The following is a 26,506-nucleotide window of genomic DNA, read 5'->3' on the forward strand; positions in this document are numbered from 1 at the left end:
CTTCTACTAGAAAAGCATATTCTGATACTAAATAGTGGTTTCTCTATATGTAAAATAAATGAAAATTGAGACAGTATTTAACATATGAATAAAAATAGCGTGGTTAAGTAAAAAGATTTGATCAGCCTTTTATCAGTCAGATAAGAATATCTGTGTTAACTAGAAAATGGACAGTTTAGGGAAGAAGACTTAATCTACATGAAGTCATAGAATCATAGAATAGTTAGGGTTGGAAGGGACCTTAAGATTGCCGAGTTCCAACCCCCCTGCCATGGGCAGGGACACCTCATGCTAAATCATATCACCCAAGGCCTCGTCCAACCTCGTCTTGAACACTGCCAGGGATGGAGCATTCACAACTTCCCTGGGCAACCCATTCCAGTGCCTCACCACCCTAACAGGAAAGAATTTCCTCCTTATATCCAATCTAAACTTCCCCTGTTTAAGTTTTAACCCGTTACCCCTTGCCCTATCACTACAGTCCCTAATGAAGAGTCCCTCCCCAGCATCCCTATAGGCCCCCTTCAGATACTGGAAGGCTGCTATGAGGTCTCCACACAGCCTTCTCCAGGCTGAACAGCCCCAACTTACTCAGCCTGTCTTCATACGGGAGGTGCTCCAGTCCCCTGATCATCCTCATGGCCCTCCTCTGGACTTGTTCTAACAGTTCCATGTCCTTTTTATGTTGAGGACACCAGAACTGCACACAATACTCCAAGTAAGGTCTCACGAGAGCAGAGTAAAGAGGCAGGATCACCTCCTTCGACCTGCCGGTCACGCTCCTTTTGATTCAGCCCAGGATACGGTTGGCTTTCTGGGCTGCAAGTGCACACTGCCAGCTCATGTTCATTTTCTCATCGACTAACACCCCCAAGTCCTTCTCTGCAGGGCTGCTCTGAATTTCTTCTCTGCCCAGCCTGTAGCTGTGCCTGGGATTGCTCCGACCCAGGTGTAGGACCTTGCACTTGGCATGCTTAAACTTCATGACGTTGGCATCAGCCCACCTCACAAGCATGTCAAGGTCCCTCTGGATGGCATTCCTTCCCTCCAGCGTATCAACCAAACCACACAGCTTGGTGTCATCAGCAAACTTGCTGAGGGCGCACTCAATCCCACTGTCCATGTCAGCAACAAAGATGTTGAACAAGACCGGTCCCAACACCGATCCCTGAGGGACACCACTCGTTACTGGTCTCCAGCCGGACATTGAGCCATTGACCACAACTCTTTGTGTGTGGCCATCCAGCCAGTTCTTTATCCACTGAGTGGTCCATCCATCAAATTGATGTCTCTCCAATTTAGAGACAAGGATGTCGTGTGGGACAGTGTCGAACGCTTTACACAAGTCCAGGTAGGTGACATCAACTGCTCTACCCCTGTCCATCAGTTCCGTAGCCCCATCATAGAAGGCCACCAAATTGGTCAGGCAGGATTTCCCCTAAGTGAAGCCATGCTGGCTGTCACCAAGCACCTTGTTGATTTTCATGTGCCTTAGCATGCCATCCAGGAGAATCTGCTCCAAGATTTTGCCAGGCACAGAGGTGAGACTGACTGGTCTGTAATTCCCCAGGTCATCCATTTTCCCCTTCTTGAAAATGGGGGTTATATTTCACTTTTTCCAGTCATTGGGAACTTCACCTGACTGCCATGGTTTCTCAAATATGATGGCCAGCGGCTTCGCAACTTCATTTGCCAGCTCCTTCAGGACCCGCGGATGGATCTCATCAGGACCCATGGACTTGTGCACGTTCAGATTTTTAAGATGGTCTCGAACCAGATCCTCTCCTACAGTGGGCGCAAGGTCTTCATTCTCACAGTCCCTGCATCTGCCTTCCAAGACTTGGGTGGTGCGGTCAGAGCCTTTGCCAGTGAAGACCGAGGCAAAGAAGTCATTCAGAACCTCAGCCTTCTCCAAATCCTGTGTAGCCAGTTCTCCCGAGAGCTTCCAGAGGGGGCCTATGTTCTCCCTAGTCAGGGTAGAATCCCTACCTGTTATCCTTAACATCCCCAGCCAAGTTTAATTCTAACTGGGCCCTAGCATTCCTAACCTGGTCCCTAGCTTCTCGGACAACATCCCTCTACTCTTCCCATGCCACCTGTCCTTGCTTCCACTTATTATAAGCCTCTTTTTTCATTTGAATTTTCTTCAGGAGCTCCTTATCCATTCAAGGAGGTCTCCTGGCCCTTCTGTTGCACTTCCTTCTAGTCGGGATGCAACACTCCTGAGCTTGTAGCAGGTGATCCTTGAATGTCAACCAAGAGTCTTGGGCCCCCCTGCCCTCTAGGGCTATATCCCATGGAACCTTACTAAGCAGATTCCTGATGATGCCAAAGTCTGCTCTTTTGAAGTCCAGGGCAGTGAGCTTGCTGCACGCTCTTCTCACTGTTCTGAGGATCTCAAATTCAACCATCTCATGATCGCTGCATCCAAGGCTGCCCTGGAGCGTCACATTTCCAACCAGCCCTTCCCTGTTGGCGAGCGCAAGGTCAAGCATGGCACCTCTCCTTGTCGGCTCCTCTGTTACTTGCAGAAGGAAGTTGTCTTCTACACAATCGAGGAACCTCCTGGATTGCTTGTGCCGGGCTGTACCATCCTTCCAAAGGATGTCAGGGTGTTTGAAGTCACCCATGAGAACAAGGGCCTGCAAGCGTGAGGCTTTTCCTATCTGTCTATGGAGTGCTTCATCTGCAGGTTCTCCTTGATCAGGCAGTCTGTAACAGATCCCCATAGTAATGTCTCCCATAGCTATATTCCCTTTAACCCTGACCCACAAACTCTCTGTTGACTGCTCACCTGTCCCCAGACAGAGTTCCATACTCTCCAGCCTATCCCTAACATAAAGGGCAACTCCCCCTCCCTGCCTGCCAGGCCTGTCTTTTCTAAAAAGCCTGTAACCTTCCATTCCAACACTCCAGTCATAGGAGCCATCCCACCATGTTTCTGTGATGCCTATTATATCATACCCCCATAGATGTGCACACATCTCCAATTCCTCGTTTGTTCCCCATGCTACGGGCATTTGTATAGAGGCATCTGAGCTGAGCTCCAAATGAAGCTGGCTCATTGGCTGGAGTGGCTGGAATATATCTACATTGCTCCAAGCATTTATCATAGGTTCTGGCAACTGACTGGGTGTGTTGGAATGGAATGATGCCCCGGTCTCCCAACACATCTAATTTAAAGCCTCCTTGACCAGTCTGGCAAGCCTCCTACCAAAACTGCTCTTTCCCTTCTTTATCAGAGCAGCTCCACCAGTCCCCACTAGACCTGGCCTACAAACTTGGGTCCCATGTTCAAGACACCCAAACCCCTGACTATGACACCACCCTTTTAACCATTTATTAACCTGGCCAATCCTCCTAGCTTTTTTTAGGTCCTCCCCTGTATCCTGGAGAATTGACAAAAAGACTATCTGAGCTCCAGAGTCCCTAACCACCTCCCCCAGGGCTCTGTAGTCCTTCTTTATGTTCCCCAGGCTACTACTATCTATATCCCTAGCACCCACATGTATCACCAGGAGCGGGACTTACTAGAACAGGCAGCCTCTCTGCAACATCCCTGATCCGGGCCCCTGGTAGGCAACACACCTCCCTTGAGACGAGGTCTGGCCAGCAGATGAGTGCTTCTGTCCCTTTCAGTGTAAAGTCCCCTACTACTACGACCCGCTCCTTTTTCCTAGCAGCACCAGTAGAGATCTTCTTTACCAGTGCATCAGCCGGCTGTTTCTGGCTCGAGTGCACTTCCTCATTAGCCCCCTGCAGGACAGCAAAGCGGTTCTGCATGGGGACAACAGATTTAGGGGGAAGCCCCTTGCTTTTGGTTGTCCTTTTCCACCTTTTTTTTTTTTTTTGTCACTAATTCCCAGCTTGCAGGGTTAACGGCCTCCTTTCCTTCATGAGCTAGAAGGGAAGCTCGAGGCCCCTGCACAGTTTGGGCCTGGAGCAAGCATTCCTGCTTCCTCTCAGCTTCCCTGACATCTCGCAGCCCATTAACAGCACCCCGCAGCTCAGCCCCTGCTGCAGGACCTCCACCAGAGAGCACCGAGTGCAGTCCTGCCCATTGTGCATCCTCCCCTCACCAGACCAGTGCAGGCACTCTCTACACCCCGAGCTCTGCACTGCAGCCTCTCCTCGCATCGGCTCTGTCTGGGTGCCTCCGCTGGCCACCGCCGGGGCAGCCAGAGCAGAGCTCCCGGACCGGGCCCTGGTCATAGGACGAGTGCTCCCCATCCCGCTCGCCTGCCCGCACAAACTGCCTCGCCGCGCTCTGTTTGCCTGCTCTGTTCACCGCGCTCCTGGTAGCTCGCTCTCCCTGGGGCAGGTTTTTAACCGGTTAGGGCTGGTGCCGCTCCTCCTGGCTCCGCCCCCCGTGAGTCAGCTGCTCGCTGTCGTCAGCTGAGCTGCCGGCTCCCGGGCAGGTCCTGTCGAGGACTTGAGGCTCCCTCGGTGGCTCTTGTCGCTCTGAGTTGAGGCTCCTGGACGCTGATCTCCCCCCCCGCTCCGGTGTTGAAGGCGTCCTCTCGAGATACTCACCTCAACAATTGACCAGTCCTTGTCATCCTAATAAAAGAAGACATTCTACAAAGGATTTAAATTATATTTAGGTGCCTAATAGAAAATTGTAATAATAATCTTTTTATTTATGGAATCATAGAATTGTTAGTGTTGGAAAGGACCTTAAGATCATCTAGTTCCAACCCCCGTGCCGTGGGCAGGGACACCTTACGCTAAATCATATCACCCAAGGCCTTGTCCAACCTGGCCTTGAGCACTGCCAGGGATGGAGCCTTCACAATGCTGAAGACAAATCTAGCGATTAACAGTAATGGAGCTGAGGTGGTTTATACCTGCTGAGTATCTAGAACCATCCTTCTTCTGAGCTAGGTTTCTTAGTAATTTACTGGTGGATAAAAGGGAACACGGATTAGAGCAAAACTGGGTCTGAGCACTGAAGCTGCACCCTGCTGCTGTTCCAGGCGGCTTCTGGGCATAAGATGACAGCACTGTTAAATAGCAAACACAGTGTTAGGAGTCAAGTGTACGCACCCTATTTCCAGCTCTGATCTGGGCCTGCTATGTAACTTTAAAGATCTTGCTAAACCTCTTAGCTAATAGAGTTGTTGACTGAAAATTATGAACTCACAGGCAAGTTTTTGCATCTGCATGTAAGCAGTGGCTTATAAAACATTCTTAAATGACTAGTGCAAAGACACTCTTTGAAAGTTTGTTACTGGTTTGCTGTATGGCATTGATGAAGATACAGCAGTTGCCGTTACAAGACAGACAGCCCTTACTGGTGGGATGATGCTTGCATCTGCGTGGGTACTTCCCATGTTAAATCTTTCCTCTTAGGTAAAACTCTTTGATGCTCAGAGTTAGGGATGGAGCTAAGTGCTTGAGTGAACATGAGTCTTTTAAATAAATGTGTGGCTTTGGGTGAATTTCCTTAGACTGAGAAAGAAGAAGTATTCAGGGAAAGCTTCAAGCCCAATAGGATGTATGTGGACTCAGAGAGCCAACTACCAGTTCTGGGCAGCCATGTGAAAAAGTACAGAGCAGAAAGACAGGCCACAGAGATAAAAGGAAGCTCACAGCTGAGATATCTGAAGGGTCCAGGGAAGAGTGGTCAGCCATGAATCAGAATCAGTTGCAGTGTTCCACTTTTAGCATGAGAACCTTTGATATTCCTTGTTCTGCATGAGGCTTACCAGTTGCAAACCGGTTCTTGTTCCTACTTATTAAAACCAGAACGCGTTCAATACTGAAATGTAAAATACCCGTATAATTTACTTGTATTCTTCTACTTGAGTTAGCAAGTCATAACAGCCCTACAAGAAATGGGACTTCAATATGCTTTGACAGCCTATGTACAGTGTTCATTGATCAGACAAACATTTCCTGCGATGCATGATAAAAAGCCGGTCCTCATAGCCTTAGTGCCAAGGACATCTTGTGCAGACTGCCCACCCGGGCTACCTACTGTCATTTTGTATGGAGCTGTTTTAGATAATAAAAAGTGGAGATACTGTCATATTTTCACGTGGGTTTTATTATTAATTAACAGAACAAGAAAAACATTTGAACAGCAATCCTGTGTTTCCAAAGGTAGTCACTTTTGAAGCATATGGTGTTGATATGCCTCAAGGCTATACTTTATTAGTTTATTTGTCTTGCGTATCCATACATATCTGGGATCATAGGTGTTTTACATACAAATACAAGATGTGGGTGGAGGCGAGAAGAGGGCTGAATTATTTACTTTTCTGCACTGCAGCTTGTGTAATCATGTTGACAAATGTCCTAGGCAGCTTCTGTGAAGGGTTACACCTGCTTTATATTCACTACTGTGAACGACTGTAAATAATCACGTCTGAGGTCCCAGGCCTTCTTTACAAGTACTAAATAGCCACAGGAAAGCAGGGGGGAATGACCTGAAAGTAAAGGTCTTTAAATGTTATTTTGAGATGTTTAGGTTTCTAGACATATATACAGGTAACTGGACTCCACTGAAGCAGATAGATATCAGCTGGCTGCTCTTGAAAAGGATGGAAAATTGGGGGCACAGCAGAATTCCTGTTCCAAGCCATTAATTTGTTCTGGTTTTTGATACTTCATAAGCAACCTAGACTGGGAAGAAAGCTCTTTGTTTATGTGACAGTGGCATGCATTAGTACACAAAGCAAATGTGAGGAAAATACCACATGAAAAAATAAACGCAGTTTCTGAGTAATTAATTGCTCAGCACTAGTAAAGCAATGTACTCATTTATTAAAATAGACAAGGTTTTGTGTGCAATTCACAGCTGAATTGCCTGCTAATTAAGAAAGAGCTAATACTCATTTAGATAATAGTCCTGTCAATAATTGCAGACAAAAGGAAGAATAATTTTATTAACTGGAAAGAAAAAGATGAGATGGATGACTTCTGGATGTTGAAATCTGAAAAAAATACTGAGCTTGAGAGATACTGTTGCTAAATGGTACTGAATGCTTCTTGTTGAGTGATTATATTCTATTAGGCACCTGCTAGGACACTTTTCTCTCATCATTCATCATTATCTTTGGTTATGGTTTTATTGTGTATTTGATAATGCACTCAAAGGAATACGGAAATATGCTGTGGGGAAGTGAAGAGGATGGGAATAAAAAATTAAGTATATTATGTTGTTTACCTATTGACAGAAATTTCTGACTTCATAATGTGGTATAAAGACACAATTGTCAAAGGTCTGTAGACCTCTTATTTCCCAAAAGTCAGTAAGGGACTGTCCAAGCCCCAGATACAGTTTGGGCTACATCCTGTAAAGGGCTTGGGTCTCACAAAACATGCCTGATGAAGTAAACGGCTTGCAGAGTGGGATTCAGACTGGTTTCCCTAGGGAGACATGGCAATCCAAATGAAATACAAAAATACTCCCAGTAGTAACAGTAAGTGCAAGGACGTTCTGAAATCCATCCTGATTTCCAGCACTGGTCTCTCCATCCTTGTAGGTTTCATGGGCCTGGACCTTCCTTTTGTTCTTTAAAAAATTCAAACAAACAAACAAACAAACAAAAAAACTAAACCAAACCAAAAACAAAACAGTATTGTCTGTTTCCATTTCCATGACCAACAGTGATGTCCCTGCCACCACCTCCTTGAAGGATTATTCAAAGGTTATGGTATTTACCTGGAAAGTGAGAGACTCAGGTTTGCCCTTCTCAGCCTTCCAAAACTTTCTTTTTCAGACTTAAGTCTTAGGGACCAAATGCTTGGGATCAGAAGCTGATCTGGGTTCTTCAGGTCAAACAGGTAAGTTGCACAGTGTGAACCACGTATCGTCTTGATTTCAGACACACAACAGAAAACTACATAGGTTTGTTTTTTTTCTGACGCATTGCTGCAGTCTCCTCTGGCAAAGATGTCTCTTTTCTCCATGCCAGAAAAGTTTAGATGCTTTTTCTGTAGACCCTAGGGGTAAACTTTTGCATATCTGATCTTAGAGATCTGTAAACTTCAGCTTCTGCATGAATCATTGAGTCACTATAGACGAACAAGAGTCTCTTGAGTGAAGTCTTAATGCATTGTAAAGCAGATGTGAAAAATAGGTTGGGTGAATCCTGCCTAAAAATACTTATTCCTTTCCTCTAGGGAGCTTAAGGCAACTGGCTCAAGATGCATTTCTAGAGGGAGGTGTACCATATCAGTGATGTCCCTATGAGATAAATCCCTCTCTAGAGTTCAAGGTCATTGAAGGAGTTAATGCAGGGTGAGAAATAGACTGCTCCCCCTGTGTCCTTCAAATTCTCCATCTCAGACTTCTTTAAAATTTCCAGGAATTATACATAGTTGTAACCAGTTGTTATAATCAGAGTATCAATTGTGTTTTGTTACTTTTTTTTTTTTTTTTGTGCAAGGATCTGTCTGGAAGCCTGCAGGTCTTCTGCTGTTCTGCTTTTCTAAAAGGCTTCAATGAAGAGCATGGAACATTGTAACTCACTTCAAGTTACAGCACCTTTCTGGGAAGCTTTCTGTATGTTTTAGCTATCCCACTTTTCCAAAGTTCATTGTTATGTTGCTTGTGTTTGGAACAATTTCCCTCTTGAAAACACAGCATAGTATAATCATGGAGAAGCTAGCATTCCCATGGTGCTGTTTTCCTTTTCTTCTTTTCTGCATCTGCTTTCAATCTGTATTCAGAATATTCTGCGTTTAGGGACTTGTTCCTTGCGGACCTGGGGAACAAATGGTTCACTGACTGAGACATTAATCAGTGAGATGTGACATGTTAGAAATGTACCAGTTGACTCTAAAACATATTTTAACTGACAGTTTTAATTTTCAGTGTTCTTAATGGAGAAACACAATGATATGTTGCAAGATGCTGGATATCTTGGAAACCCATAACTTTTACAAAATAAAACCCAAATGGAAGGAAATAACTAGTTGCTGAAAAGTTCTGGCAAAGAGGGGGTCTGATCAAGCTTCAGTTCAAATACTGGAACATGCTCACTGTATCATCAAAAAATTACAAATATATGGGCCGATAGAGAGATTTCAGTCCTGAATACCTGTTACTACATAGCTTTAGATTGTCTTTCTTCATGTCTAGGCAACTTTTCCTGACTGAGACTTCTGTATTCAGCTAGCTCTACAAAAAAGACTCAGCCTCAGACAAAAACAAAGTAACTTGTGTGCCCAGCCCAGTCTTTACAATGTAGTGCTAATGAGCATGTGAACCAAAACCCAACATGTGCTGTTACTAGTTGGACTTTTTGGAAGATTAATATATATGTTACAATTTTCATTTTCAAGTCCTTTCCAATGAGCACTTATGTCATCACCTATTGCCATTAGGGAACCTGTCTGCAATCTCTACGTAACATAGCACATTATTAAGGAGATTTAACAGATAAGGGTCCATATGCAGCACATGCATAAGAAGTCACCATTTGCTAAGCTAATTCCAATAAACACTCATTTGTTTGGGTTTCGTTTGTGGTACCCATCTGAGAAATGTAACTTTTTTCCTGACAGTTTATTTTTCGACTTGATGCTGTATCAAGGGGGAGAAGCCTCTTGGTGAGGCCTGCAAACACTTCTGAATCCAGAGAGGAAGTCTGCCTCTCTATGACTGTACTAGACAATTTCAGTGGTGGATATGAGGGCTTAGCTGATGGCCCTAAAGTGAGAACAAAGGAGGCAATTTCTCAAGGGGCTTAACATTAACAGTGGAAAAAGAGTTGTCCATGCACTCATGTCAGGGCTATCTACTGGTATTTATTATGATTTCAAATCCCCACCTCTTTAAAAGTTTCAATAGTTTTTGTGTTGAACAGTACAGTGGACCTATGCAAACTTTGTCTTCACATCCAAGATCTTGACAGAAAAAAGTATTATCGAAACATGTAAATAATTGAATTCATGATGATATGATTCTTCATAATGGTAAAGATTATCAGGCATAGGTCTACTAAGAATGTGGAGACACGGTCCAAGCTGAGTTAGACATCCTAGCATTCAAGTCTCTCCTGTCTTCCTATACTTGATCACATTTATGTTAGGTTTTAAAGTTCTTTAGATCTTTTTGTCTCTGTATAGAGACCGTGTGCATGCAATAAAGGCTAGTAAAACTAATGGACTGCAGAAGTCTGTGACTTCACACATTCTGAAATTTACTTTAAATGAGGAACATGAACAAGCATCAAATTTATAGCAAAACTCAACCAAATTTCCTCACAGCTTATTCAGTGTGAGAACAAAATTTTACCAGGTGTTTGAAATTCACCTGATCTCTGTCTCAACCTTTGCCTCTCATCAGGTTCATCAAAGCTTTTAGGAAATAGAGCAATATTTTGATAAAAAGCAGGCCAGGTCTGCAGGATAATACTGATTTTTGATCATTTTCTTTTGCAATCTAGAACTATTTAAAAGCTAAGTAGAGTGGCTTTTAAGAGAAAAAAGTGTGATTGTACATGGTTTAAAGTAGAGCATCTAGAGAGGAAAGATAATACTTTATTTCATTCCCCCAAGCTCTTAAGAACTTCTGGAAACTGATGAACCTTTCAGTAGTGGGGACATAGGAAGTCAGTGTGAAACTGGAAATGTCATGCCAGTGTGAGATGCCTTCTCTGTAGAAGGATCTCACAGCTTTTACCTACACTCTGGCTTAGTCCTTGTCATGAGGTGGCAACAGCTATGAAAGTCATGAATGTTTTTATTTTTGTTACCAAGAAACTTTCCCTCCCTTTCGTCGTTTAGTTAAAAAGACAAGTCGAAATCTAGCCAAGCGTCTCTTTCTCTCCCCCTAAATCACCTTGATGTTTGTTATTCCAAACAGGCTTATTTCCCAGATGTGCGTGGCTGATTCGTAGGTTAGTAAAGAGATGAAGGATGTGTAAAAAAGTTATTTCTACAGAGTGAGACTCAAGGAGAAAATACTGAAAATGTCTTTCAAGCTGGTTCCTCTTGGATTACCGAATTTCTCTGTTTACTCAAGGTATTTGCATAGCTGTTCAACCAAGCGCTTTTTTAGAGGTCATTTACCAACAGTATTGGGACCTCTCTGCCAAGGACACCTCACTCCATTTTCATGTGCATCCTAACAGCCTCATCATCCCCTCATATCCTGCTGCAGCTCAAGTCTCCACATTGACTCCCCATAACTAGGTATCTCTCACATTTATCCTTTAGGCTGTGCCTGTTCAACAAAGCTCCTCTGTGCTGTTTTATTCTTGGCTCTTCCTCTTTTATCTTCTGGTTGCTCACATCCCACTGGCTTCTTTTGGGCTGCCCTGCCTCCGTCTGCATCCCTGACATTTGGCTGTCTGACATGTGTTGATGTTAAGAGCTGGGCCCTCAACACTGTCTTTCTATGCTGGCAGTAGTAGCTGATATTGGATTTTAGGTTTCACTCATTTGTAAGCTTTGATCATTTCTGGAGATGATACTCAAGGTCCTGGTTATTTAGAAAGTCACTGTTAAAACTGCTTATGTGTAACTCATCTTCATGATGAAATAAGTTTCAGGTTCAACTCTATGGCAGAGGCCAAACTCCACCAGTGCAGAAGTAGGAGAGGTCACTAAGACCTCTCATGTATTGGATGTTTACTGGATGATATATTCATTTTTACTGTCATGGGTAAGAGCAGAAGGTAGGCTGGCACTAAATCTACCATTAACTATTTATGCTCTACCCATTACAATAAATGAATAACTACTTGTCCTGGGTTAAGCAGTAGCAGTCATTTTTTCTCCTTCTTAGTAGCTGGTGCAGCACTGTGGTTTTGACTTTCAGCCTGAGAACAGCACTGATAACACCAATGTTTTTAGTCGCTGCTCAGTAATGTTTACTCTGACCAAGGACTTCTGAGCCTCATGCTCTGCCAGGGAGGAGGGGAAGCCGGGAGGAAGCAGAGACAGGACACCTGACCCAAACTGACCAAAGAGGCATTCCATACCACAGCACGTCATGCCCACTATATGAACTGGGGGCAGTTACCTGGAAGTGCTAGAGCACTGCTTGGGTCGGGCTGGGTATCAGTCGGCAGGTGGTGAGCGGTTGTATTCTCTTCCCTTGTTATTTCCCTTATCATTATTATTATTGATGGTAGCAGCAGTGGTTTGTGTTATACCTTAGTTACTGGACTGTTCTTATCTCAACCTGTGGGAGTTACATTCTTTCGATTCTCCTCCCCATCCCTCTGGTAGTGGGGGGGAGGAAGGCAAGGGAGTGAGTGAGCAGCTGCATGGCTGACTGGGCTTAAACCACAACACTACTGAATGCTGGAACCTTGGTAATACTGGCACTGAAATAACATTCACAAGAGTTAGTTGGCATTGATTAGAGACATCATCCTGGACTCCTGTCCTCAGCAGAGACAGCTGTTCTCAGGTGACAACCAGACACTGCTGAAATACTAACTCTGGGATGAAAGGAACTGCAGGGATAGGAGTATACAGCTGGGAGAAGCCTGCCATCAAACAGCATTACAAGTTGTAGTGGCACCCAAAAATCTTGGGAGTATATTGAAAGCCCCATATGTAATAACATGGGAAAATTTAAATTCTTTTTTTAACGTGTAGTATGTCAGTCAGTGGAGCACCATAGCAGCACAGAAACTAATGGACAGGCAGACAATAGGAGAGATAAAAGAGATGCTTGTTGCCAAAAGCCATTACCTCACCGGTCAAAAGCAAATCTGAAAGCTATCTAGATAGTGAATTACTAAAGGAGAAGTGAATTGCCAAAAGATAGTGCCTGGAGAATTTCTGTTCTTGGGAGATGCCTCCATCCTCAACAGAGTCTGTGTTTTTCCATTGTATGGTGTCACTGTAGAAAAAAGGCAAGAACTGGGTGCCTCATGTCACCCCAGTACGTTTGACGCAGGTCTGAGACCAGAGCCTGGTTGACACTCAACCACTTCTCTGCTCTCTTTCTCCTCTTGCAACCAGATGGAGCCCTTTTCTTTCATGAAAGCTACTGATCATCCTGCTTCAATCCAATGGCCTTCAGCAAAAGCACGACTTTTAGGCTTGTGGTCTCAGAAACCACTTAATTTTCTCATTATTTTCTGCACCGAGTGCAGGAGGGCAGCAAAGTTCTGGCAACTAGCTGTCAGTGCCCTTAATCACAATCTTTTAGAGAGAGATGCCCAAAGCATAATAATCAGGCTGAAATTATAAAGCTACTCCTGTCACACAGTTTACAAGTTCTGAGTTGAACTGTTTGTGCTTTGCTGGTTGTTTTCATTCTGCAAAGCAGCATGTAATTAAAATATTCATACGCAGATTGCAGCCCATTTAGGACTGAATCCTGTTAGATGCTGAGCAAAATTTGGATAGTGCTGAGAGATCTCAGCTGCCAAGGGAAGTGGGAGGAAGCTCAGAGCCTGGGCTGCCCAGCATCTGGCAGAGTGCCTTAACATTGGTTTGTTCTTATGTTAGGATAAAACTGGCAAGGAATATGGAAGTGGTTTAAGGCTTGATTAACAAACAGCCTTTAAAAAATGTATTTCACTTTCTGCCTTAGACTTTGCCTTAGGGCTAGCTCTGTTCACTGAGCTAAGACTAGAAGAGCAAAACTGCTTATATACATAATATCCTGTAAACAGTCATCCCCTCTATAATATGGGCAATTCCAAACTGCTTATCTGCAATATGCTTATCTCAATGTCACAACTCTGGAAACAACATTTATCAGGGTGATATAGGGTCAAATTATTCAGTAGAATATCTATGATTGACTTTTAATTTTGTGGTTTGTTTTTGTTTTCATAGTGTTTGAGCCAGAGCAAAGTAAATTAGTATCTTTTGGGTTTGGGTATAAAGTAGCCTGGGCTGAAGGAGTCATAAGGTTCCAGACTAGGGCACAAAGGGACTCTTGCTTTATCTCCTGGGCATGAAGAATATTAGGGTCCAGAGATCAGAGCTCTCCAGCTATTGAAATATGCATTAGCTGCATTTGTTAATTATGTTAGTGGACACTTCTTTCTTTCTTGTTGCACTTCACAAAAGTCCAGAGCATCTATGCTATACCTATGGGTAGTTTTGACTGACTTGTGTAACCTTACAAAACCTTATGTTATGACAAAGAGGAAATGTTGTTGGAGAAGCAGTGGAAGTAATCTCTGCAGAGTGATTGTGACTTGGGCCATAGTCCTGTGACTCACCTTCTAGGAGGAGTTAGTGCCTGGAGAGAGGATGACCCTCTGCTCCTCTCCCTGTCTACAGATCATCTAGGAGACAGGAACTAAGACTCTTCAGTGCATTGCAATCATTGTAATTCCTTAATGGGGTCTACTGTAATGCCACCCTTGGCTGAATTTTCTGAGGTTTTGCAGAGGTCTTTGTGCAGAAATTGAAGCTGAATCAATAAAAGGGCAAGACAAGTATTCTTCTGCTTTATCTTGCTAATCTGGTTTCTGATTATCTGACTTTGAGATCTTTTTGCTCCTCTTTCCATTCAAGACAAATTCAGCTGGTATCAAGAGAGAATAAATCCTTCGAGAGTTTAGTGGTTCACTGTGAGTCTACATTCAGTTTGTCTATACAGTTTCTCTAAGTTGTTATGACGGTGCCAAAATAAAGATCTATTTATGCTTTGTTGTTGTTGGGGTTTTTTGTTTGTTTGTTTGTTTGTGGGTTGTAATCTTTCTAAATGTAGCTGATTCAAGGTTTCTCTGCACTGTAAGCAAAACTAAATTTTGGTGCCCCAAAGATTGAGCTTGAAGCTGCTCCTGCCATGAGGAAGAAAAGGAGAAGCAAAACAGATATGAGAAGAAATATTGCGCAGTGAGAGAATGAGCCCTGAGGAACCAGGCTTGATGGTTTTCCTTCTGCAGAAGGAACAGGAAGCCGGTCTGAGGTTTGGGAAGGAGTCCCATCTAATTTCTTTTGCAATGGAAGCCACAACAGTCAACCCACAAGCTGAGTCTGTACAAGCTACCATAATTTTGAGTTATCCAGCTGACCTCTAAGAAATGGAATAATATTATTTTCTTAAATATAGAAAAGACAGCTTCTTTCTTAAAGACAGCTTCTGTGCTGAACATACATGCAAGGCACAGTATGGAATGTAAGCTGACGAATGCCATTCTTGTGCTGGTCTTCACCATTTCATTGTGGTATTCATGTTCAAGTCTGTAACAGAAGTTGATCTAAGGGTGGTGGTAAGAGATGAAAACATTCAAGTAGGCTCTTACAAAGGTTAGATGAAATGTAATTTTTTGTTTAAAAAATGGTATATTAATTGCACAAGTTGAGGCTTAAAAAATAAGTCTGATATGTCATTTTTTTAACTCCTAAGAGTCCCTTTGAATGTCTCTTTAAAGGTTAATTTTTCGTAAGCTTATGAATAACATGCATGTTTCATGAAAGGTTGATTAATGACTATAAATAAGCAAAGGATCTCTTAAACCTATCCAGGTGGTGGTAACTGATATAAGTACATAAAATAAACAGGACATGGAACTGTTGGAACAAGTCCAGAGCAGGGCCACGAGGATGATCAGGGGCCTGGAGCACCTCCCGTGTGAAGATAGGCTGAGAAAGATGGGGCTGTTCAGCCTGGAGAAGAGAAGGCTGCGTGGAGACCTCATAGCAGCCTTCCAGTATCTGAAGGGGGCCTATAGGGATGATGGTGAAGGATTCTTCATCAGGGATTATAGCGATAGGACACTATGATTACAATTGATAGCAAATTACAATTATCGAAAGATTAATGGGTTTAAACTTGAACAGAGGAAGTTTAGGTTAGCTATAAGGAAGAAGCTCTTTACTGCGAGAGTGGTAAAGCCCTGGAATGGGTTGTCCAAAAGCAGCAGTGAATGGTCTATCCCTGGCAGTGTTCAGGGCCAAGCTGGTCAGAGCCTTGTGTAACATGATCTAGTGTGAGGTGTCCCTGCCCATGGCAGGGGGGTTGGAACTAGACGATCTTAAGGTCCTTTCCAACCCTAACTATTCTATGATTCTATGAAATAAGATAATAACTAGCATGAGGGACAAAATCTTGGAGCAAACTTCTTTTGCCATCATGCAGTGTTTTCTGATACTTTTTCTGGGGAAATGAAGCTGCAGTTGTTATCTAGATTATGTAACCTGAATTCAAGTGGGATTTCTCAGTGTTATATCCATCATAATTAGCTGTTCATGTTGCATCAGCCCAAACAACTCTTCTAAATTTGTTCAGAACTTTCAAACACTCATTTTATACAGCCCTTTCAGTCACAGACTGGCTACCTTTTTTGCTAAACATGCAGAGATATTGCATATATTTATCTGTGATACTTTTTTTTCGGCTATGCTTGCATAATTTTCTCCTTTCATTTACTTACTTTTCTCGACTTTTCTATTCTGCTCTGCATGTCCATTTATCCCCTTCTCAAGCAAATGATTCACAACCTTTTGTGGTATATTCCACAAAGTCCCACCTGACAGCCTTTGTTTGGTTTCTGTGCAATTGGACAAAATCCTGACTGTGTTTAGAAGAGTTGCTTGTGGTATAGATTAGGACAGAACCATTTTGTTAAGTGTGTAAAATCTTCAAAAATCACTGCATGATAAGGAAAGGAGTAGTTAACAAGGGGGTCCTCTGGGTCTCTTGAAAAACTTCCAGTGGTTTCAGAAAAATTCCAGAAAAAATTCCAGGTCAGATGAGTAACACTTCACTGACATTTCCCCTGGTACCTTAATATTTCCAAATACTGTCTCATTTAGAAAACAGGATGACAAAGATTCTTGCATATGAGAGTGGGGCTGATAAAGAATCATTATGACATTTCAGCCGCTCAGGAAATGATGGCTGCTGAGTGTGTGTAGAAGGATGAGCTTACAGTTGAAAAGCACAGCTTGTAATCTTAGCCTGTGATCCTTTTCTACCTGCACTACAGATTTCTTGTAAATCACTTTATTTCTCCCAGTGCCTACAGCAATGCAACTTCTTTACCTTGCAAAGAAAGTTGAGGCAAGGCTTTGTTTCTCTTGCAAAGCAGTATAGTATCCATTTGTTAAGAATCAGTTCTATTCATGGACTGAAGATACATTTTTTTTTAGTTTTTATTTCCTTCCCATGCAAAATACTTGCACTCCTGACCCCTCTTTCATCCACCTAATGTTCTGGTCACTTCTCAGTATAAACGATTTCTGAGTTGGCAATATTTCATGCAGGGCCACTTGCACTATCTTCAGCTTCTCTGCAATTAATATTCTGTCCTGTCATTTAAGTCCAGCCTTGTGTTCCTCATGTCAGGCTGGCTTTGTTTAATATGACCAGCAAAGTAGCATATATTTCTAAGTTGAGTCTCACTGCCATTTCTGGAGGTATCTCCCATTAATCAAGAAGGCTACTTTGTCATAATGCAGCTAATGTTATCACCAAACTTTAAGTACAAAGGTGGAATAATAATGACTCCTCTTTCACTAAATGGAGTTAACACAGCTGAATAGCTTCCCTGATAGTTTATTATATTAGTCTTTCAGAACGTTGACTGATTTGTTTTTATTACCAAGAAAGCTTTTGTTTTATGAAAATTACTTAGGACCACAGGTCAATGTTTTTCATGTCACATGTCCATAAGAAGTACATTGCTTCATTATACTTTGCATTCTGCTACTGCAACGTATATGTCACTTAAATTTATTTGTCATGATACCACTTCCAGGCTGCCATTAAATTGTTAAAGGATATTCAGGAAATGTTGTTGCAGTAACCTTTAGAGGAAGACATATGGAAATGGGCTATATCTGTTGATTAACTTTTTGATATGCAAACCTTCCAAGGTGTAAGGCCTGGTATGGATTACTACATGTGAGCAGAATATTTAGAGTGATGATGATCATGGCTTTCTTTTTCTGTGGGGCAACGGAGACTCTAAGTTTGAATTACCTTTGTATTTGTTTAAGCTAGGAGCTGAAGAAGAAAAATGAAGTCCATAGAATAACCAAAATATATGTCTATCTTCTGTCACTTCACACCTAAAATAAAACGGCCTATGATGCCTGCCTGTCTTGGCAATATTTAAAAACCACAAATCACAGAAAATTAACAGACAGCATAAAAAATACATAACAAAGTAAAAAAAAAAAACCCATGTTGATTAGTTTGACTATCCATGGGAAAAGCTCCTGAAGTGTTTCAATCTAAGCTGAACCAGGGATCCCAGGTCTTGGACAGGTCATCCCCCCTTTGGAGAGAAGAGGTCACCAGCTCTGAGCTAACAACCGAGATAGTTCCCAGGCATGTCCCAGGTGTCAAAAAATGGACCGCAGGCAGATAAAATGAAGCTGTGAAGGATCAAGACTTCCTGCTACAGAAACTGTGATCTCTATAACAAGATAAGTATGTTAAGGGATATTTAAAATACTAATTGTTCATACTTTAGGGCTGCTCTGGCTTTTAGAAGCTAGAGCTCTTAATATTGATCCCATAGTAATACAAATACTTGCAGATGGCATAGCACAGCCCTGCTGAAGAAAGAGGCTCACTGCTTTCTTCTTGCTAAACTTTAACCTGCACTTGTTCTATGCCATGGTTTGGTGTGTGGCTGCTCAAATTCTTGTGGCAGTATAAAGGGACATGCTGGTTCTTTTGGAGGTGCCAGGGTGGAGGAGCTGTATGTACCAAAACAGGTTTGGAGTTACAGCGGGAGCAGTAGTCACAACATGCAGGTGCTGACGACATGGAATAGGGATAGGGTGTGGTTGAAGCAGGACATGTAGTGGTTGCCCAGGCAAGTATGCTTAAATGAAAACATGCATAGGTTAGTGTGATACAGGCTGAAAGCACAGTGATAGACAACAGAAATAAAATCTGCAGAGTAGGAAAGGCACAATTTATTGCTCTGTTAAGGAACATTTTCATCCATCGAACCTGGCAGAAAATCCAATTTTGCAAGGTTTGAACCTACCTGACTCCATTGTATGTTAGGCAAGAGCTGCCGCACAGCCTGAACTGCCTAAAAACTGGGTAGAGGGTAACTGAAGACAAGCTTTTTTCCTGCGGACATCAAGGTAACTGGAGGAAATAGAAAGTACCTGGTGAACTCAGGCAAAAGGCTGTATCAATCTTCTTGTACTTTCCCAAGCATTGGATTAGCGTGAAATGTCACAGATAGAGCTCCAATTTCTGATTATGTGCATGTGGCTAGGAAGCCATGCTTACAGCATCTCTCCAAGAATTAGCTTTGACTGGCGCAAGCAGTATAGAACAGGTTGCAGGAGCTCTATGGTCCAGCTGAAAATATTCAGAGAATGTAGCTGTGGCATCACATGTTTGAGAGGAAAAACTATTGAGAGACCAGAAATATAGGAAGCCAATATAATTATTGTTTCCAGATTCACTGGTGTCTCACTTGGTAAAAAACAGAAACAGAGGCATTAAAGAATGCAGTGTATCTTTCATGCAAGTTGCGTCTCTCTACAGTGAATTTCAGTATCCAAAATGACATCTGTGGAAAAGTTCTTCCTACTGAATTTGCTGTTCTCATTATTCTTTTTTATTGTTGCTTCTAAGCTTAGGGCTAACCAGTAAATCTCAAAATGTCTTGTTTTTCTGAAACCAGTTTGCTCTATGAAGCACAGGTCTAAAAGTGGATGCCCACAAGTTTTGCTTGAATTTTGGGGTAGTAATAAACCCCTAACATATTTAAGAATTTGCAGTTTTCATAGGGGTTGGGTGAAATAAAATACATTGTAACATAGACATAGAAGAGAAATTACTTTAAGGAATATTCCAATGCAGTTCACTAACCATTAAGTATCATTCTACTTTCGTGAGCTTACATCTCTACTGACATGAATCTTTTATATCCTGCAGTGTAAGCTGTAATACTTGGATAACTGAGAGTTAGAGCAGCTTTTCATTAGACCTGAGAAAGTGTGGAATTGCTCATGATCTTTGAGCAATTGAGTATCCATTTTGTGGTATTGAAAATTTTCTATGTTTTAATACACAAATATACTTGCATGTACTTGAATGTACATTCCTGAGCTTGATTTTAGCCATTACTGGTTACAAAGAAAAAATGTTTTTGTGACCAGCAGTTTTCAGGTCTATTTTCTGTTTAGTAGTATATTTTTTTTCCTGTACCCGTTTTATCTGTGGCCCTGAATGTGGATTTATTAGGAATGGAATTAGAACTAATGACAGTAAATAAGATGAGACAATGAGCAAGTAATAAAGGGGCATTGCAAAAGTCACAGAGGCAGTTATAACAAAAAACAAGTCCCAAACTCTTCTATGCATACAATGAAGTGCCAAATTCAACAAATGCTTATGGAAATTATGTGTACTGAAATAATGTCATGTTTAACTGGAGCATGATAAAACAAAATTGTCAGACATTCTGTTTATTTAAAAAACATACTTGAGGCTATCCTGAAACTAATAATATTCTTATGCCAAAATGAGCTGAAAAAAAAAATACAGTTTTTTTGCTTAGAACTTCTAGGTTGGTACCACACTCTGACTGATGGTTGTGTGATTGGAGTAGTCTCTGAGATGCCTTGCGGTCTCAGTTAAGCATCTCCTCTGCCCAAAAGAGATTCCAGCCCCTACCGTCTGTCAAGCCCCACTGCCAGGATGTGCTGGGGGACCCAGTTTCCCATGCTGTTGTGGTTCCAGTGTGCCCAACAGCAGCCACTGAGGATGGCCCAGTGGCCATCTGCTGGGCCTCAGGGATGAGCAGTCCAAACCTGTCCTGCCAAGTGCTTTCATTTTTGTCATGTTTACTGAGTTTTATTTACTAGCTGTACTATAGCAATTGTTTCAGTGCTCTAATGTAGGAGGAAGTTAACCTAGATTCAACAAGGTTAAATCACCTTTAACAATGAGATAAATAACCTTTAAGGATAAAGTAACTCACCTTAGATAAAATAATTCTGTATTATTCTGAAGATGTGGATAATAGGCCATATATGTGCAGTAACCAAAGAACAGTTGCACTACTAAGTTGTGCCTTGCCACTTGTGTTTAGACTCTTGCCTTCTGGGGACAGTGAGGCAGTCTGAGGTGTTTCTCTCCTCAGTAAACAGAGGTTGGCTTTTTATCTTAAGCATGCCATGGAGCTAAAAGGTTGCCCTAAGGCAGCAGGGTTGGAGGTGCATTAGATGAGGAACAGAAACTTGTTTCTGTATGACTTTTAGCTTGCTCCCAGGATCTTTGAGCAGCACCCAAAACTGTACTTAGATTTGTGTTTTCAGGTTTGTAATGTGGGTCAGGGACACAGGAGGCAAAAGCTGGAGATGGTGAAATGTGTGGTGGGAGGCATGAGGGCATGGAGAGTTGGATCCTAGTAGAACATTAGTCTTGTACAAGTGGTGAATGAAGGAGGCAGAAAAATTTAGAGACAGAGATGAAAAGATGGCATGTGAGAAGTACAAATACAATTATTCTTTAGAACTAATTGTGATAAGTAATTCCTGGGTCTGAGTCCTTTTCTGCAGGGTTGCTGCCTGCCCAGCAGGTTCCTGTGATGTACTGTGACATGGGGCTGTTCTTCCTCAGGAGCAGAACTTTGCACTGTTCCTTGATGAACTTCTTGAAGTTTCTGCTGTCCTAGTCCTTGAGTTTATTAACATCCCTGTGTATTGAATTGTGACTTGGTACCTGTTGTAGCTGTCATTCCCCTAAAACTGACACTGTTAGCCTTTTCTCTAGTCATCAGGGACCTCCTCTGATTAGTGCAGTTTTTCACAGGTGATAGGCAGTAGCTTCACAGTCATGCTGCCTGCCTATGCAGGCACCTGAACCAGCTTCTCAGATTTGTGTATGTCCAAACTGTAAGCAGTTCGTGGCCTATGGCTCCCCTGCTGCTGGTTGCCCCTCTTTTTTACAGAATGTACTATATACAGAAGTCCAGGAGTAGGCTTTTCGTATGAAGTCAAAGGCAAAAAAGGCATTCAGCCTTTCCAGTGCTGTTCAATACCATCACATCCACGTTTTCACTGAGCTTCCTTTTGTAGGCTCAAGGATCTCTAGAATCCCTTCTTTTGCCCAAACCTTGCAGTTATGCTTCTGTTTCATTGTCTCTTCTTGCTTCCATTCCTTGTACACTGACTTCTTGCATTTTAGTCATCAGCAAACTTCTTACTAAGCTAGCTGACACTTTTTACCTCTTTCTGAGGTTGTGAACTATTTTGCCTGTTAAAAGTATCTCACAAATAACATCTTCTCTAGTCTTTTTCTCAGAAATGGATGGATTGGAAAAGAAACAATAAGCTGAAAGAGAATACCTCAGTATAAGCAATCTGTTTGACAAAAGCATAATCAAATGCAAAACTTGTTAGAAGAAACTGCAGTCTTTCGCAATAGATATTTTCTTGCTATTGATAAACAGAAATATTTTTTCTTGGTCAGTGTTTCTTCATTAATCTCTTCTCTCCCCACTCTCTGTAGGGAATTGTGTACCATGTAACCAGACAGCTATAAACATTCAGCTGCAGACCACTGACAGGAGTCTATGGACCGCCAGTTTGGAGAGCCTCTGCTTTAAACCTCTAAATGATTCAACATTTGTGTAAGTCAGACACATTCTAGGATCAGACACATTCTGGTATTATGTAGCTAAATAATTTTATAGCCGTTTCGTTGTAATCTAAGAGGTTCAGACACTGTGTGAAGAGTTTACTAATGCCACTTCTCTCTAAACAATTAGGTGATAAGAATGGATAGTCTATGTGAACTATAAATATGTCCTTAAAAATGTGCATGAAAATCTGTGTGCTGTTTACAGTCTGTTCAAGAAATTCTTGACGCAGGAACACATGACTGTCTTATGTAGGTGTTGTAGTGATTACAAGGTTTGGGTCCTTTTTAATTTTTCTCCTTTTTTATGAAATTGGCTTAAAATAATATTAATAAACACCTCTGGTCTCATATTGTTGGTTTTTAAAGCAAAGCTCACCTATTCTTGTACAATAATCAAAATGACATGTAGAAAATACTATGTTTTCAAACACTCAGAAAAGGTTTTATTACCCTTGTCTTTCAGACAAAGACAAATATTAGTATTTGTACGTTTAGTTCTTCAGCTGCTTTGTCATTTTTTTACTTGAGAATGGGAGATACTATGTCAATACTTAAGTATTACAATGGGAGGCAATTTGGTTAACGTAAGTTGAAGCATTTTGTGAATGAAAACTGAAGCACAAGCTATAGAGAAATCACTCAAGCCACTGCTGAGATGCATCCATCTCTGGTAATGCATAAAAGTTAATTAACAGTGCAGTGAATTGGAGGCAGTTGTTAGATGTGGAAGCACAAAAGAAAGTGCAATGTCTTTCAGTTTACTGACTAAGGATATGTGAATACCTACGAATGTCCATAAGCGACCTTGACAACAAGGAAGAAGAGTCTGTCTGGAGATGTTCTTTGGGCTGCTCTGTCTGTAGAAGTAATAGGATAAAAGAACAGGCAATCAGGTTGTGATGTAAAAGGGTAAGGTCTTTTCCATGTTAATGTCTGGCAGCTATTGAGGCTGCATCTATATAGTCCCTAAATGCAGATCAGAAAACGTTTTTACTGATTGAGCACACTCTGGTATCTGACCAGCTAACATAAATTGTCATTTTCTGTTGTATATATAGCATCTGTAAGTGGAGAATAGCAAAGCCACTGCATACTGAATCCCAAGCTTAGATATACTCCAAGGCAAGGAATTGATTCATGCATTTAAAGCTAAGCTGCAAACTACTGCTCAGAGCATTTTGAGAACAGTCCTGCTCTCACAAAGAGGTGGACTTTATACTGTTAATAGAGCCTTTTAGACTGTATGTCTTGTTATGAGATAGTAGTTTCCTACTGTCAGCTCTGGCTAATAGGCTCAAAAAAAGTTTTCACCTAACACATCTATTTGCGTAAAACTTTTTTTCATTCTGGTTTTGCTTTGTAGGGACACTTGTGCATAGAGTGCTTTGTGGGAAAATAAGTGCTCTGTCTGTGCCTGCTCCTGCTAGCTGAATTTTCCTCTCCTGAATTTTCTTCCCATTATCTAGGCAGGTTTGAGATATGGATTTGGTGAACAGTAACAGGCTACTACTGATGTGATTAAGGACAACTAAAATGTAGAATCATAGAATCATAGAATCGTTAGGGTTGGAAAAGACCTTAAGATCATCTAGTTCCAACCCCCTGCCATGGGCAGGGACACCTCACACTAAACCATGTCACCCAAGGCTTTGTCCAACCTGGACTTGAACACTGCCAGGGATGGAGCAATCACAACTTCCCTGGACAACCCCTTCCAGTGCCTCACCACCCTTACAGGAAAGAACTTCTTCCTTATATCCAATCCAAACTTCCTCCACTTATATTTTAACCTGTTTACCCCTTGTCCTGTCACTACAGTGCCTAAGGAAGAGTCCCTACCCAGCATCCTTCTAGGCCCCCTTCAGATACTGGAAGGCTGCTATGAGGTCTCCACGCAGCCTTCTCTTCTCCAGGCTGAACAGCCCCAACTTTCTCAGCCTGTCTTCATACAGGAGGTGCTCCAGTCCCCTGATCATCCTTGTGGCCCTCCTCTGGACTTGTTCCAACAGTTCCATGTCCTTTTTATGTTGAGGACACCAGAACTGCACACAACACTCCAAGTGAGGTCTCACAAGAGCAGAGTAGAGGGGCAGGATCACCTCCTTCGACCTGCTGGTCACGCTCCTTTTGATGCAGCCCAGGATACGGTTGGCTTTCTGGGCTGCAAGCGCACGCTGCCAGCTCATGTTCATTTTCTCATCAACCAGCACCCCCAAGTCCTTCTCCGCAGGGCTGCTCTGAATCTCTTCTCTGCCCAGCCTGTAGCTGTGCCTGGGATTGCTCCAACCCAGGTGTAGGACCTTGCACTTCGCATGGTTAATCTTCATAAATGTAAGAGAGGCCTTAAATCTACTTTGATTGCATGTATTTTGCTGTCACTTTCTTCCTTCCTAGATTTTGTAGCCCTATTTCTTCTACTCAAATGATAAAATGAAATGGATCTGTCTGCATCTTTACTCAGGTTAAGAATAATTAATATTTTAACAAATTATTTCCCTTCTATCTGTGATCAGTTATTACCAGGAGCTCTCTTTCTCTGTTGATATCCAGACTGAAGGTTTAACAGTGCTACATCTTATTTTGAGTGGTATTGGTGAAACTCAGTAATTAGACTATCAAACTGTGCTGTTGGAAAAAAAGTAAAGATATGGGCTCTCCTCTTGCTTGTTTGAACTGAATGCTTTCTGTATTGAACTACCAGTCATTTGAAGAGTTCACATAGAACTCATCAACATTGATGCCCATCACAAATACAAGAATGAAAAAATACCCCACAGATCTGTTTAACGTATTTTCATAAACAGCTTTTGATGAGTTGCTGTTTTGGTACCTGAGCTCTGCAGCTGAAGGTCCAGCAGAATTCCAGGGAAAATGAGCTCTGCAGTTGTTGCAGAATGACTCTAAGAGCAGGACCATAGAGTTCTGGAGGACTGTGCAAGCAAGGCAGGGGGTGGCCCCCACAGGTAGCCGGAGACCGGACCTGGGAGGAGAATGTGGAGAAAGCTGTGGGGGGCTAACCAATACTGTTGTGCCAAGAAGGAGTGGCTGAATACCACTCCTATATATGTGTGAACTGCGTCACAAATTAGGTAGAAGTTGCTTATCACCCATATTGGGTTGGCCTGTCTGCTTCTCCTCGCCGCTTACATGCAGTAACTGGAAGCAAAACTGTAATAGATGCATACTTTCACTTAGCCATTGCCCTAGTTTGTGTGAGCTGTAAGTCAGTTGGCAAAACAAGACAGAAATATTTTCTTGAAAATGTTTCTATTCATATGAGTGTGGGTATAGATCTTCTACTTATACTGGAGAGAAAACAAAATAGTGAGAGAGAGGAAGATGGCATGAAAATATCAATTTGAGTTATTGTCACAAGGGAGGATTACACATGGCACCACATAATGGGTGAGTTAATCATCACAAAATTACTTGGAAGTGAAATAAGGAAGTATAGAAAATGACAAGAATGATATTCAAATGCAATAAAATCTGTCTGAAATTGTTTACATTTTTAAAAGTAGTTCTGTAATTTAAGAGTAGGCAAGACTGGTGTGTGAGAATTCAAAGAACTCGGCAGAATTCACCCATCCAGTGAAATTAATTTGAGGCTGTTTTGAATGGTTGATATGTTTTCCCCCGTAAGGTGCTTATTGACTGCAGTAGGCTTCTCCTTGTTGGAGACTACCTGAATTCTGTGCAGCACACCTTAAGAAAGCAGTGCTGCAAACCTGGCTCAGACATAGTGAGTGAGCTTAAGTATCTTTGCACCTTAGATGGTTTCTTCATGGGCATCATTTAGAGAAGTGCTGACAGTACCTAGTGGCTTCACTGTTACCTGGATTCTCCAGCAACATGACAGGTTATCATCATCAAATCTGTGAGACCTAAGATGGACTTTCCCAGGAATTTTCCCCATTGCTTCTGAATGAGAGTATCTTCCCTTTGCCAAGGGAAGTTTGGCCATTTTACTCAGCAGAAAGGGGTCAAGTGGGACTACCATGG

At 42.1% G+C, this 26,506-nt stretch overlaps 1 protein-coding gene and 1 long non-coding RNA gene across 2 annotated transcripts in view; one reads left to right on the top strand and one right to left on the bottom strand.

The window, feature by feature from the left end:
- The window catches only part of LOC133274562 (uncharacterized), a 275,687-nt gene that overhangs the window by 177,824 nt on the left and 71,357 nt on the right, over window positions 1-26,506 (bottom strand). The window lies entirely within an intron of this gene.
- TUNAR (TCL1 upstream neural differentiation-associated RNA) overlaps window positions 1-26,506 on the top strand; it is a 169,409-nt gene that overhangs the window by 84,033 nt on the left and 58,870 nt on the right. Inside the window, exon 3 of the mRNA XM_061463935.1 lies at window positions 22,373-22,493. The gene's annotated coding sequence lies outside the window, so the exon portion shown is untranslated. The remainder of the gene's footprint in view (window positions 1-22,372; window positions 22,494-26,506) is intronic.

Source organism: Pezoporus flaviventris, unplaced genomic scaffold, assembly GCF_033815535.1.
Source record: "Pezoporus flaviventris isolate CSIRO_AGI_PZ_B2104156 unplaced genomic scaffold, CSIRO_AGI_Pfla_v1 ptg000036l, whole genome shotgun sequence".
In the NCBI taxonomy this organism is placed as follows: Eukaryota; Metazoa; Chordata; class Aves; order Psittaciformes; family Psittacidae; genus Pezoporus; species Pezoporus flaviventris.